This window comes from Rattus norvegicus, chromosome 17 (genome assembly GCF_021556685.1).
Source record: "Rattus norvegicus strain SHRSP/BbbUtx chromosome 17, alternate assembly SHRSP_T2T, whole genome shotgun sequence".
In the NCBI taxonomy this organism is placed as follows: Eukaryota; Metazoa; Chordata; class Mammalia; order Rodentia; family Muridae; genus Rattus; species Rattus norvegicus.
In genome coordinates, this window is record NC_141550.1 from 31,576,919 (window position 1) to 31,590,168 (window position 13,250).

The 13,250-nt window shown below is 41.4% G+C and overlaps 1 protein-coding gene, 1 long non-coding RNA gene and 1 other non-coding gene across 4 annotated transcripts in view; 1 reads left to right on the forward strand and 2 right to left on the reverse strand.

Annotated features, from left to right (window-relative positions):
• The window catches only part of LOC134482851 (uncharacterized), a 23,968-nt gene extending 13,199 nt beyond the window's left edge, over positions 1–10,769 (reverse strand). Inside the window, exon 1 of the long non-coding RNA XR_015641264.1 lies at positions 10,621–10,769. This is a non-coding gene — a long non-coding RNA (uncharacterized LOC134482851). The remainder of the gene's footprint in view (positions 1–10,620) is intronic.
• Positions 1–13,250, forward strand: part of Mylk4 (myosin light chain kinase family, member 4) — a 77,871-nt gene that overhangs the window by 15,625 nt on the left and 48,996 nt on the right. The window lies entirely within an intron of this gene.
• Positions 2,224–2,334, reverse strand: LOC120098054 (U6 spliceosomal RNA). Its single transcript, XR_015642091.1, has one exon. It is a non-coding gene; the product is annotated as a U6 spliceosomal RNA (small nuclear RNA).

The window sequence follows — 13,250 nt, forward strand, 5'->3', positions numbered from 1 at the left end:
CCCTCTTAAATGAACTGCTGAGCCTTTAACCACACAGGGACCTGCTCTACTCCATGGCTGTTTGTTGCCCGTAATCAATGTGGTAATGAAGAAAAACTGAGTTTTTGAGACTTAGTACCTGCCTTGTGCTTTATACATCCTCCTTCTTCAATACCAGGAAACTCTCTTGGAATGGAGAGCCACTCTAAGCCAGCCAAGTGCAGTTTTGGAAAATTTAAAAAGACACTCCCTCTGGGGCCTTAGATTGACAAGAACATCCTTTTACGTGCACTGTAGACACATGTCTTGGCCAGCTGACATTCTCTTCTTGGGCTTAGCTAAGGGAGCACAACTTGGGCTTAGATAAGGGAGCACAAGCTGGCCCTCCAGCAAATTCAACTTCCAAAGAGCAGCTGAGTTCAGTGTGTGAACCGTGAGCTATGGGTAGCTCTTAGCCAGCTGCCCACTGTTGGGTGAGCAGGATGGATAGTGGAGCTTGGGTAAGGCAGTGCTTTAGGGAGAAAACCCAGCATTTAGAGATCTGAGGCTATGTTTCTGGGTGGAGGCCTGACAGATTTCTTGAGCTCATTGGTTCTGTTGGGGTTAAAAACAGATTAAGTGACCCTCCATGGTTATGTAAATGAAAAACAAAACAAAACCAAACGTAGAAGTCTTTGCTTCTAACAATACTCTTGGTGTTTGGTAAAAAACTCCCCTCCCAATGATGTCCATTTGTAAATGCTAAACAAAGTCCCTGAAAAGGAGTCTACTAGAAAGAAAGAAAATATGACCTTTATCTCCTCCAAAATGAAGGTCAGGCTTTACATAAGCACATTTGAAGAACTGAGTTCTCTGTGAGCACAGATGGTAGCCATTCACAGGAAGTGAGGACATCCTGGGGACCATTGCATGGCAAATAGGAATGGCAGCCAACAGAGACGTCGTTATCATACGGGGTATGTGGGGGGGCTGGGGTTGCAACGTGAGGAGGCAGCAAGGTAAGATAAAAGGACTCAAACCAATGCTACTGGGAACAGTTCATGTTCTCCAGCTCCTTTCTAGTGCTTCTTGGGGTTCGAAGCACTGGGGGTAGGTTCAGTCCAAGCGAGGTCTCAGGGAGTCTACTGCCTGGGAGAAGATTTCACAAGTGCTTTGAAAACCAAGAGAAAGCACATGTGAAGTTGTATGATTTCCACATCAGGGAGACGCCTGCCAGGTGCCAGGAATATTTTTGGTTGCTATGGCAACCAGAACAGACGTCCATTCTGTGGACCCCCCAGCTGGCTCTCAGCCTCAGCCTTCTCTGGAGTATTCTCGCCTAGGTAGCCAGTGGTGCAAGCCGGAAGAGAGAGGTCTCAGATAGGAAAGAATGCAGAGCCCACATGCAGATGGCCTAAAACAGGACCTTGCTGACGGCAGGCATGGGGAGGCCACAGGGAACTGATTAAAGAACTTTTCAACTTGCAAAGGCCAGGCATTACTAACATGTTTTGTTTCAAAGCACTTTCTTCGGATAACAAATAAAGGAAAAGTAAAATAAAAGATGTGGAGTGGACCCTCCAGGGGGCACCTAACATTCTCCCATTCTGCAGGAAATAGCCAGGTTTCTTGACTCTGCTGCTTGCCATGAAAAATACTCAAAAGCAAAGTCTACTACAGTGGGATTTTCGGTTCAAATGGTCACTTTTTCTGTTGGTGGTTTTTATCCTGCTAGAGAAGAAACCTAGGGCTTTTAAGTGCTAGGTTAGTTCTTTACCACTGAACCATATTCACCCAGTCTGCTACTTAGTGGTGTATGGCCTCAGAGACATTATTTAACCTTTTGAGTATATAATGGCTGGTGTGTGTGTGTGTGTGTGTGTGTGTGTGTGTGTGTGTGTGTGTGTTTCGCATATATGAGGTAGAGGCAGACATTAAATAAGTACTGTCAGGACCAGAGTAAGGTCACCATGAATGTTAGATACTAATAGTGATTATATATGAACTGTATACTTTTCAAAATACATCAAGCATTCCTGACCTATGGAATAATAAAAGTCTACGATCCTCATGTTCAGACGTAACAGCTCTTAGTTCCTAAATGTTTTGAAAGTTTAAATTACCTATTTTGAAAAATAAAAGAATGCTTTTGTTTATTCTTTGGGAATTTCACCCAGCATTTTAAAATCGTATTAATTCCCCTTCCCAAATTCCTCCGGGATTCTCTCCCACCTCCCTATCCCCAAACTTCAGATTCTCTCTGTATAAAATATGGTACTCATCATGAATTCGGGTGTCATCCTTGCACATGGGTTGTGCTTGCTCATTGCCTCTGGATTGTTTCGGTTTTAATGTATGTGCTGCAGAAGGGAGCACAGAATCACTGATTTTTCTTTTCCATGAAAGAATGCTATCCTGGCGAGGCAGCTTCCATTGCTCCACCTGAGGGTGCCGCGTGTGGAGAGTGAGGCTATGTAGGCAGTTGGTATCAGCACTACTGCCCACGTTCTCTCCATTCTTCTCAACTTCTGTTTAATTCTAAATGTTTGTGGCACTTTCCAGAGTCTTGTACTTTTCTCAAAGGCAAAACCTTAAAGCAGTGGAAATCCCCTGTGCTTGAAGCTGGGCAGTGGCTTGGTTTTGTTGTGGAGGGAACAGCCTTTGAGTTTTACTTCACAGAGCCCATTTTTTAAGACTTGGGACGATGACAAAGAGAACAGAAAACTAGTCCAAGATGCCTTTTGGGTTCTGCCCTAGCTGCCTGTACCTCTGCTCTTTGCACAGAGGCCTTTGCAAGGACCACCTTTTAGATCACACTCTGAGATGTTTAACTGCATTAGCTACCACAGAATGGAGCCTTCCTGCTGCGAGGTAATAACACCATGTGGAGGTATTTACTTGGTAATTTATTAAGCCGGTCTTGTCTTCAGGTAGTTGTAGGCAGAGCTGACAATTAGAGGCTACTTTGGTTTGTGGTTCCCTTGAGGCATTTCAACTGTTCTCTGTTTCCTCCTCTCTGGTAAGAACCCAGCAGCTCTGGGCATGGCCTTTGTCTCCTCTGCATTTAAGTAATTTTCTCAAGGGCGGAAAGAAAGGAGAGCATGGCGGAAAGGAAAGCATGCCAGAGTTGAAATCTACTTAAGCAAACATCTAACACTGAAGATCTGGTTTCATGCTAACTGCTTGCCCGATTTCTAAAAACCTTTAAAAAAATTTCTTGGGAGAAATGGATATGGCTTTGTGTGCCTAGAAATCTCCCTCTCCTCACACCTACTCCATCTTCTCTGCTTTTTATTACATCTGTCTAACCTGAAACCTTTTACTTATAGAAATTCTGTCAGCAGAGAGTCTCAATACTATTTTTGGACTTTTCTTATGCAGTGTATATTTCCTAAACCCATCGTATGTGTAGAGAAGACTCTATTACAGGTATTCTGATGCTCCTGCCCATATGAGGTATTTGGCAGTATGTGTATCTGATAAAGCAATAAGTAAGCCAAGGGAAGGAGAGCGTACTCTGGTATAGCCTGCTTCTTGGGAGATCCCTCAAATCGATGTGTTTAAGATTAGAGACCAGGAATGCTCACTATGGTATATAAAAACAGGCTTTCCAAAAATGCTGAGATAATTATATCCCAGAATAGGCTTATGAAGTGAGAAATTTGTGCCTAGATAACCACCTGCTAGGCATATCATAAAAGGTCAAATGCTCAATATGCACACAGAGCTTCTGAAGTTTAGAATGATTTGAAATATCAAAATTAGATAAACTTTGAATTCTGATGACACACTCTGCCAAACATAAGGTTATTTTTAAAATGCTCTGCCTATCAAGACTTAACTTAAAAGAGAAGTTTGACATCTTACCTACAATTTACTTTCAATAGAGTTTCAACCTGCCTGAGTTTTGTGCTTCTTACGTTATTAGAATATGAGGCTCTCCACACCCCATATTTTTTTATCATTAATGTACTTGATAATTCTCTCTTCATGTGGTGTGAGATTTATATCCTGCTTAGAATATTAGACTAGGTAGGCTTTATCATTACAGATTAGATTCCTCAAGATACCCAATAAATGAAGCTTTGGTTCAAGTGTCTTGGCCTTTTTAGCAACTGATTAAAAAGAAAGCAAGGAAGAAAGTCAAAGGATGAATTTCTTGGTGTGTTAGCCAGATGCCTCTACAAATGTATGTGAGAGAATCAGGAACCTGCAGGAAGCAAGGGTTGCCGGAGTTTTTTGAGATTCCAGCTGTGACTGGGCTGACTCAGTCCTGATAGGCCCCTGGTAGACTGACAATCTACTGACAGCAAATCAAGCCACTCAACCCATGGGTAATAAGTAAAAGAGATGGAGGAGGGGCTGAGAGTCCCACAGTCCCTTTCCTGGGCATATCCCTCAGCCCTCAGCGTCTACCTACTAGTCCTCCCCTCTTAAGGGCTCTACAGCCTCCTAGAGGTGCCTAACTGGAAACCAAACCATTAACACTTCACATCCCAACTCTAGAGCATGTTCTTTTCTAAACAGGTTTCCCATGGCTTTCATTTCATAGCTCATATCTTAAACATAGGTTGACAAAAGATTTATAACTACTTTTTATATGAGTTACAACTTGATTTCTCCTTAATGGGATCAAAATCAGAGGTACAGTTTTATAGCTTCTAAACATTGGGCTCTCTAGGATTCCTGACCCTTAGACCAAGTCCCTATGGCACCTTAGATTAAGGATGACTAAGCATTTACTAGAATGTCCTGTGTGCAGATGGTTCACCTAAGGTAGATGCTGAGCAAAAAGAAATGCTATTTTGGGTTACAGGAAGAGGACAATGTCCACTTCAAAGCACTCTGTCAATAGAGCCAATGGCAGCAACTGAACATAGGTGAGACCTCCATGAATGTTAGAAACCTACTGAAGGGTATCTGTCTAGCCAGAGATGACTGAAGCCAGAAAGATGCACAGCTTGGCCATCTCCTCCTCAGCCCTCAATGAATGTCAAAAGGCCAAATTGTGAATTTCTGAGAATCTCTGACAGGACCATGAATGAAAGAGAAACAGAGAAAGACAAATACAGACTCACCACTACCAGTAAGGGTAGGAGAACCTTGTGGTGACTCAGGCAGAGGAAGTTTCCTATTTTTGAGAAATCTTTGCATATTCTATATTTCTAAATATCTGATTGCAGGATTTCTTGAGCAGATTTGTTTTAAATTAGAGCTTAAAGCCAACTTTCTCCCGTGCTCTGGGAAGACAGGGAATAGACGAAATGTTTCAAATCCTACCTAACCATTTTAACAATTGTCAGCATTCACAAAACTTTTTAAAAACTAAAGAAAGAAAGAGTCTGGAGAGGCTCAGTGGTTAAGAGCATTTGTTTCTTTTACAGAGGACCCAGGATCAGGTGGTCCACAAACATTTGTAACTTCAATTCTAGGGGATCCATCACTTTCTTCTAATTTCCATGGGCACCAGGAGTACAAGCAGTACACACACACACACACACACACACACACACACACACACACACACACAGACAAGAAAATGAATAAAAAGTACAATGAGGTTAAAGCAGTGCAAACATGAAAAGCTTTCATTTTATTGAAAACTGCTAATTATTGAGATGATATAGCAGTGAATGCTAGGCTACAATTAGGACAATTCACTTATAACTATAATATTGAATATTTAATATTGTTATATATGATATATAATTTTTGATATATTTATTATATATATTCATGTGATCTGAAGACTCTTAAAGTTCTACAAAGTTTTTGTGAGAACAGCAATTCATATTCTTCCTCTCATTTCTTCTTCATCAGAGATAGACACTTTCATTTAATTAGCTGGTTTGTTTAGTACTTGCCTCTGTACATCCAAATAGTATATGTTTGTTTCTTTTGCTTTTCATACTTAAGGTTTTTTAAAAAAATTTATTTATAAAAGGAGCTAAGAATTAGATCTCTCCCACCTTCTACCTCTAACACACTACACACGCACACATATACTACACTACCATAGACACACACATACATACACACACACTCACTCACTCACTCATTCACACAAACTTATTAGGTTATCCTTCTTGGTCCTGTTCTCCAAACATGGAATTATTACTAAATTTATTTTTCATTAAGGATTAACTGCTTCTGGAAAATCCTACTCATGAATGATTGCAAGATGAAACATTATTATAACTTTTATTCCTTGCTAAATTGTCCTCTGCCTCTAGAGTTATTGGTTGCCTTAATCTAATTTCTTTTGTTAGTAAAAAAATATGAACTATATATTAATTATCTAAATCATTTTACACACATTCGGTTGTATTAGATAGTCTACAGACCTTGTGTTCTTGGAGGAAATTCTCCAAATCAGTTCTTGTCAGTCTTGATTTCATCTCACTGCACCCAAAGCACAACTGGTGTGTGGGGTAAACTGTTTTCCATGTTGAATTGCTTCTGTTTTGATATTTGCTTTTTGCTTGTTTGTTTGCTCCAATTTTCAGTCTTCTCATTTAAGTTGACTATAACCTCCATGTGCTTCCTGCAGCATGATGGAGGGTAGTAATTATTTGAGACCTTATGATTCTGGCTGTCTGTTTTTGCTAGTTGCTTGGGAAGCAGACTTGCAGAGCTTCGATATGGAACTCAAGTTTCTTCCCAAGTTTTTCTCTGCTCTCTTTAAGATTTAGCATTCTTAGTGATGTTTAGTTCCAAAATTCTACTAGTGTTGCCTCCTGTCTTATGTCTTTTGACTGCATGCACGTGTTTGCCATTCTCAAATCTCTTTGTTGCTCTTTTAGTGCCACCCAAGAATGCAGCAGAGCATAGTCTTCTCCCTCCCTCCACACCAGCCTCCCTTCTCTCTTCTCTCACTTCTTTCTTTCTCCCTGCTCCCTGATATGGACTTGGTGTAGTGGCCTGGGGTGTGAAGCTAGCTGGAGTAGCTTCCCTGTCCATGGGTAGACATAACTCTAAGAGTACTGGATAGGAAAGGTATAGAGCTGAGTTTCAAGTGGGAGTCTTTCTCACATGCCTGTACCATGTTGGCACCACTGAGACCTTAGTATCTATTCAGGACAGAGTGAATAGCTCTGAAATAACCCGTCTCTAGTGTGAGACCTCTGACATCACCCAGGACCACTTTACACAGACACTGCTCATTTACAGGTAAAGATAATGGGCTTGGTTAAAATTTATCTCTGTCTTATTTGACAAGAAGAGAATTCAGTTTTCAAAGAGCCTTGTAGGTGTGGGTATAGGTAAGGATGTGGGTGTGGGTGTGGATGAAGATGAGGGTGTGGGTGTAGGTGTAGGTGTGGGTCAGTGATAGAATGCATTGCCTAATATATGAAAGGTCTTAGATTTTATCTTCAACATTGAAAAAGAAAGTAATGGAGAAGCATGCAAATAGGTTGCTAACACAGGTAAGAGAAATTACTAGTGGTTATTATAAGTTAATTATTAAAATGTGGGTAGAAAAATGAGCTAATTCTGATTACAAATGCTGCCTGATGATGTGAAGCTAACACCCCACACACCACCTACAGTCTGATAATTTTCTAATAGACTTCCCATCTACTTGAACTTGGAATTGCTTTGGCTTATCCTTGTGAAAACTGTGGTAATACAAATTGTGAAAGGTCAAGTGTCAGTTATACCTAATAAACTAGAAAGCATAAGCAAGTAGCACAAGGCTAGAAGAAGCTGCATGTTCTCTTAGCGAGTTAATAGTGACTTATTAGCACTGTTCGCTCAGTCTGTACTTGGACAAATTGTTGTTGTATTGTTGTCATATTGCTTTTCAACTGATAGTTTTCCTGGGGTATTGTCACCTCTTTTAATTCCCTCAGGACTGTTAGAGCACATGGAGGCAAATTTCATCTCTGCCTTCCAGGTCACAGGGTTGATGCTTGTTTTTCCCACATGCCCATTGGTCTTCCTAGTGCTGGACCCCACTTCCCTTCTCTTCCTGCGTTCTTCTCTGTCCTGGATAAACATTCATTGTGCTTTTTGTACGTGTGAAGCTGACGGGGATGTTTTTCCCCATGTGTGGGTGGATGTAACTCAAGAATGTAGCTCAAGATTTAGCTGCACATCCTGCCCTTTGAAGAGTCTTTTTGTGAAGAATGTTGGCTTTTCCTGGGAAGCCAGGAGACTTGTGCTCAAAGCCAGCCCTATTTTCATTCAGCTTACCACAGCAGTGAGAGGGTGTCAGAAGAATGAAATAGCCCCCTATTGTGAGTCCAGAGACCCAACCAGTAGTGCCACCCTTCCCCCCCCTCCAGTACTTCTCAATGTAAGAAGAAGCATTCGGAGACTCCCTCATAATGACATCATGCATCTGTCATTTCATGTTGAAGACAACAGGAAATGTGTCAAATGGGTATTTTTACTTGTTATTCTTTCAAGTAAATGTGATTCTTATTAACCACACAAGTATAAAAGCAAGGGACTAACCAGGAATTACACATCCATGTATCAGCTGGAGATTGTAAGCATCTTCTAGCAGAGCCTTAACTATGTCAGATAAGATGTGTAAAAATTTAGGCCCTGTAACAAAGAATTCCATGGTTAAAATGTTAGTTTAGAGCCCAAATCTTTGATTTTTTTCCCCCCTTATGGGTCCAAGGCCAGGCTACTGTTGCTATACTAGGGGATAACAGAGCAGTCAGTTCTCTGTGGAAGATTTTTATTCTTTCCTGCTTGTCTTATTGGCTACCTTTTCTGCAATAGAATCTGAAGGGCATAGCTTCACAGATAGCTATATGGTTGGAAGATGGAAGAGAATATTGAATAGATTCCTAGCAGCCTTTGACGTGTCCGATTGACAGACAATGCTGAAATGCATTTAAGCCTGTGTGCCCAGTGGAGTCTTGGTGCGTGGGCTGAAGATGTCAAAGCTTATCACATCTACAATACTCTATGGCTCTGGGAGACATCTTGGGGTATTGGGTTTAAGGTACTTCTTGGAACAGACAGCAGAAGATAGCAGTGAAAAGCACTAAATATAAAGTCAGAAGACATGGGTCTGAGTCCCAGCTACTCTTCAGGCAAGCTGCTCAGCTCCTTAGCAGTCCCCCACCCCTAACCCCAGAAGAGAAATACAAGCTGAGTGTTCCTTATCTGAAAAGCCTGAGCTGAAAGTGTTTCATATTTTGAAATATTTGCATTTAATAGTAACATATCTTGGGTGGGACTGAGGTCTAATGAAATCCATGTACGTTATATATACAACTGCACACATACACTGATTGTCATTTTAAACAATGTCATCTTTGTCATGTGAGGCTGAATGTGTTGTTCTTTTATTTGTAGTATTCTATGGCATTTCAGAAATTTCAAGTTTTGGATCATTTTGGATGTCAGATGTAGACTCATAATAAGGCCTGCCTATGGGTTGCTTTTTGGCTTTGTTTTATTTTGTTTTGTTGAATAGAAACTCGTAATTCAGAGTTTCTAACACATCTGTCTTCAATCAATAAGACCTCCAAGTTGAATGGTCCAAGACTGTAGTCTAACTTCCAATATAAGGGTAGAGACAACATATGACATGCAAGATCCTCACCTCTGAATCTCACTTAGTAGGTACTGGGGGAGATACAAGGTCATAGGCCCATCTTAGCCACAAATACCCACAGCAGGTGTCAGTTAGATTTCAGAGGTGTGAGGCAGTCTGTACCTGGAGGTCTGCTTGGGGATTGGCCGTATAGTTCAGGGGTTTCAATTTTTATACTAGCTCATTTGCAGATGTTTGATCAGGTGTGAAGTCTAACAAGAAGACTGTAAAAAAGAAATTTAACATGTGAGCCTGAAATGCCTTATGGAGGGTCAGACTTTACAGGAATTAGCGCTGGACTTTTAAAATATGAACAAAGTTTCTTTCTTTTTCATTTCCTTGCGTTGCTCTTGGAAGGAAGGTTCAGAAGTTCACAGTGGCCACACATCATAGACCTGCCTTTGCGCTCATCTTTCTTCACTTTGCAATAGCCCAGTGGTCTTCACCATCCATCTGACCCTTATTTCAGCTCCAAGCCTTAGGAGTTCTGGACCTGGCAGGAGAGATTCCTTTCTCTCATGGTGTGATGCCTGTCTCTTACCATTGTTAACATCAGAGATCTGTAGAGTGCTTATCATGTGCTAACCCAGTTCTGAGCACTTCCCCTGTAGTCACCCACTAAGCAATGTATGAAAACTGCCAGGCATAGAAAGTTGAGGCACAGAAAGACTTAACTGCTTGCCTAAGATTGTGTGACTAAGAAATAATCGGGTCAGGATTTGAACCTAGGTTCTTAACCAATTAGAGAGCACACATGCCAAACATTTTAATATATGTGCCAGGTTCTGCCCTCAGAAGGTCTCACCTTGAACTCATGGTGATGCTGCTACCTCAGCTCCTCCAATGCTGGGTTTACAGATGTGACTCACCGTGCCCTCCCCTTTTCAGCATATTTCAGGGCACAGTTCAAGCTTTAAGTGCATTCATATGTCCACTGATCTCAGCCCTCTCCAGACACGTTGACATTAGCATCCCCAGAACTTTATCCTCACAGACTGAAAGCACAACCATCAAACACCTTCCTGGCTCTTGGCAAACCTTGCTATGTTCCTCATCTTACAGCTATGTCTATTTCAAGTTCTCCCATAAGTGCAATCACATACCATTGATCCTTTTTTAATTGATGGATTTCACTGAGAATAATGTTCTCCACGTTTATCTGTACAGCAGCATGTCTGAATGTCCTTCCTTTTTTTAATCTGCTGAGTATTATATTGTAAGTGCTCACCTCATGTTGTTAACTCATTTTTCTGTCCCTAGAGACCTGGGTTCCTCCTTTTGACTGTTATGAGTAGTGTTGTCATGGATACCATTATGAACTTAGCCCTATGGGATAGCCAGTTTTATGTCAACTTGATTCAGTCTAGAGTCATTTGGCAAGAGGGAACCGCCAGACACGTTGAGAAAATGCTTCCACCAGAATGGCTTCTGGACAAGCCCATAGTGCATATGTTGCGTGGGAGGAGCCAACTCACTATGGACAGTACCACCCCAGAGCTGGTGGTCCAAGGGCTATAAGAAGTCAGGCTGAACAAGACATAAAGAGACAGCCAATAAGCATCATTTCTCCATAGCTTCTGCTTCAACTCCTGCCTCCAGGTTCCTGTCCTGTTCTCCTTAGATGATGGACTGTGATGAAGTATAAGCGAAACAAACCCTTTCCTTCCTAACTTGCTTTTGGCCATGGTGTTTTATCACAATAGAACTCTACGACAGCCAGTTTTCCATTCTTCTGTGTATAGACCCAGAAGTCACATGGAGGTGTTAGGTTCCCTCTTTTGAGGGACTTCCACATTCCTTATCACAGCACAGTATCATTTTATATTCCTATCAACAGGACACAAAAAGTTCCAGTTTTGCAACTTCTTTAGTAATGTCCCAATTTTGACAGAAGCCTGCATCTCATCCTGGTTGAGGATGCCTTATTTTTCACACAAGCAAAAAGTTGTTCTTCACCTTGGCTTGGATGGGGTGGCTACAACTTACACTTTGAAGAGGAAAAAATTTAAAGCCAGATCCCCTACTGAATGGCAACTCAGGACACATTCGACAGTCTCTGCTTGGGGCTAAAAGTAGGATGTGACCTTTAACAGGTACTGGCTGCACCACCAGCCTTTGCTGTCCCTTAGTGTCCTCCCCAGGAGAGTTTGGGCTGTGAAATCCTGTCCTGACTCTGTGGGTGGGGAATGTGCTGCCTAACATATTACTAGGGGCATCTTTCTGTGGCTGTTATGTAAAAAGGACAGTGTTTTTCCACGTGTAAGGGTCAAGCATGGACACTCCTCCAATTTCAGCAGAGCTGACAAAGACCCAACCTTGAGACTCATATATGGAGAACCTTCTATTTTAGCAGTAGAGAGAGTATCAGTGCACTGCTATGTTTGCATAAACCTTAAAAATGCCTGGTCAAGGGAAGTCTAAACTGAGTTAACACTTGATTATTTTGTTTTTTACTACAAACATTTTCCCATATGTCACTGTGCAGTTCTATGGAATATATGCAACAGACAGAAGCAGATGTTAGTCCACGACTTCCTCAAGGGCATATGGTTGGTCAGCACACGTGGGATCAGAGCCTGTGTTATTCAGCTTCCCAATACTTTGACAAAGTACTGGAGATATTAGCTTTTTAGGAGGAAAAGCTTACTTTGATTCATGACTTCAGAGATTTCAGTCCATGGTTGACTCTATTGTCTCTGGGCCTATGGCAAGGCAGAATGTCAAGGTGGAAAGTATGTGTTAGAAAAGCTGCTCATCTAATGGTTCAACTAGGAATAGAGAGAGAGAAGAGGCTATGTTCCTAATGCCCCCTTTAAGAGCACAGCCACAAGGAACTAACTTCTTCCCACTAGCCTTTACCTCGTAAAGGTTTGCCCATCTCCCAGTGCCATTGTCTAGTGTCCAGACATTTTACACCTGGGTCTTTGGACAATGTTTATTCAGACCACAATATCTGGTATCTCGCTCCAAGTCAATCTTTGGTTTTGACAGAGACAATCCCTTGGAGTGAACATTTGATGGAATTGAATAGCTTGCCTTCTTCAGGACTTTTCTAAGCTTGAGATAGGTTACTCTGTTGAGTGTTATAGAAAGTGTTCACCTCTGTTGAGTGTACAGAAATATTATTATTTATTTATTTGGGGTGTTTCGAAGTCCAGTGTAGGAGTTCATTTTGGTGAAGACAGGTATATCTTAAGGGGTCTTTTTAACTACCAAATTCCCCAGCAAACCATTAATGTTTAATTTGGCTGGTTTTGTTGTATTTTGTTTAAATTTGTTTATTTGTCTGTGTGTGTGTGTGTGTGTGTGTGTGTGTGTGTGTGTGTGTGTGTGTGTGTGTGTGCACATATATATAAGTGTGCATGAAAAGGCTAGAGTTCAATCTCTGGGGTCTCTTTTTCTGCTTTTACAACACTGGGATTACAACTGCACACCACTATACTCAACTTTCTGAAAATTTTTAATTTGTTTATTTATTTATTTATTTAAGGGGTCAAATTGCATGTCTACAGTGTATATGTAGAGGTTAGAGGACAGCTTGTAGGAGTTTGTTCTCTTATCATGTGAATTTCAGATGTCAGACTCAGGTCGTCAGGCTCTACAGCAAGCATTTTCACTTGCCGAGCAAGCTCATCACCAGCACTCCCATCCCAACCCACACCAACCCCTTCTTTACCTTGAGACAGTGTCTTACCATGTAGGTCTGACTGTCATGGGACTCCTTTATGCAGAC